Below are 1,763 nucleotides of genomic sequence, written 5' to 3' on the forward strand. Positions count from 1 at the left end.
ACGCACTGACTGCATGTTGATTGTGGCAGAAACATCCTCCATGTTCTCAAGTCCTACAACATACAGTGGATCTACTTAAGGGTCTTAAGTGTGGCTACACACACAAAATTGACAGTACATCTGCAAAGAAGCATTCTGATAGAGATAGGTTTCTTGGGTTTCTTCTTTTTTTTTTCCCTTTTTTTTTTTTTTAAAGCCATGTGACTGGGGTTGGTTGGTTCTGTTTTGGTTTTCCCGGTGGGTTTTGTTTGGCTTTGACAAAGTTAAAATGCACTAACCTTTTTGAGGGTTTGTTTTTTTAATCTGTCAGTGCAGCTCCGTCTCAGGCGAGTTGTAATGGTTCTGAACTTTTCTGCTTGAGCCTTGGGAAGTGAAACTCTGCTTGATCAGTGCCCAGTGATTGATTTGTGCAGTTTTCATAATCCAGGTCGTTTTATTTGTTAATGAGCTAAACACATTGCAAAAAGGTAGTGCATTTTAAAGTTGACCTTCGTATGCTTTTAAAAGCAAGTCTACTTGATAATGTACTTTTTACTTGATCTCAAGTTGTATAAACTAATAAATTTGTGTTTCCTGTCACTGCAGTAGTAATCTTATGCACACAGTGATTCCATGTTATATGCAAAGTAGTTAGGCAAGCTGTTTTCTTAGTTACAGAAGTTCAAGAGCTTTTACTTTTGTGCAGGTGAAAAGACAAAAGTAGGCTACAGTCTGTGCCATGTTGATGTACAGTTTCTGAAATTGTTTTACAAAACTTTGATAATAAAACCCTTAAACTTATACTCATGTTCCTACAAAACTCTGCTGGTATTTATTTACACCACAGAATGTATGAAGCTTTACCTCATTCATTTCGAGTGTACATTTTTCTTCATCTACCTATTTTAAAAAGACTGTAACAACTCCATCTCTTCGGAACCTGTAAGTGCGGTGACAAAGCTGGCAAGCCTGCCCTTTTAGCTCCAGTGAAGTACATTACACTAAAGAAAGAATTATTTTGCTTTTTGGGGGAATGAAGGGAATGGGCTTAAATGGGGAACTAGAGGTATTACGGGCCAAGTACTTTTTAAAAGAAATACATGTTTGTAAAAAATTTTCTGTATTTTCATTGGAACACAAACATTCGCCTCTTCAGGATGGTAATGGAAGAGTCGCAGAAATGGGAAGCAGTGAGTGTTGCGCAAATAAAGTAGGCTGTTAATGTCAACTAAAAACTTACTGGTTTAAATTAGTAAGTTTTGGTATGAAACTGTAAGTGGTGCTTGAACTTCTTGAATCTGATGAGTCAAACCACCTTCTTTTTTAAACTCTCCTTTTGCCCCAGGCAAAGTGGAACTTGCCGTTTAGATATGCAGTGTCACTTTTAGAATTTGTAGAAATGTAAATTTTTACCAACTGTTTTGAGTATTTTGTCAATACAGAGAGGTCTATGTCATACAACCGGTTCTAGGCTTTTATTTCTAGTGGAGAGAGAGTGATAGTTCTTGTAATAAAATAAAAATGGACACAGACAAGGTGCATGATGTCTTCATAGATGTGCCTTTTTTGTTGTCATCAAGATATTTATATGTGAAGTACAAGAACATAAACCGATTTATAGTAATAAAGTAAACCTCCTTGATCCTTAGACCTTGTGGTTGTGAAAGTCATTCCCATGCTCTAACGACGGACCCAAGAGGGCAGATCAAGGGCTACATTGATGTTTCTAGTTTCTTTTACTAACAAACCAAGCCCGTGTTGTGTATTGGCTGCGTACCTCCGGC

This window comes from Cariama cristata, unplaced genomic scaffold (assembly GCF_000690535.1).
Source record: "Cariama cristata isolate BGI_N322 unplaced genomic scaffold, ASM69053v1 scaffold11734, whole genome shotgun sequence".
Lineage (NCBI taxonomy): Eukaryota > Metazoa > Chordata > Aves > Cariamiformes > Cariamidae > Cariama > Cariama cristata.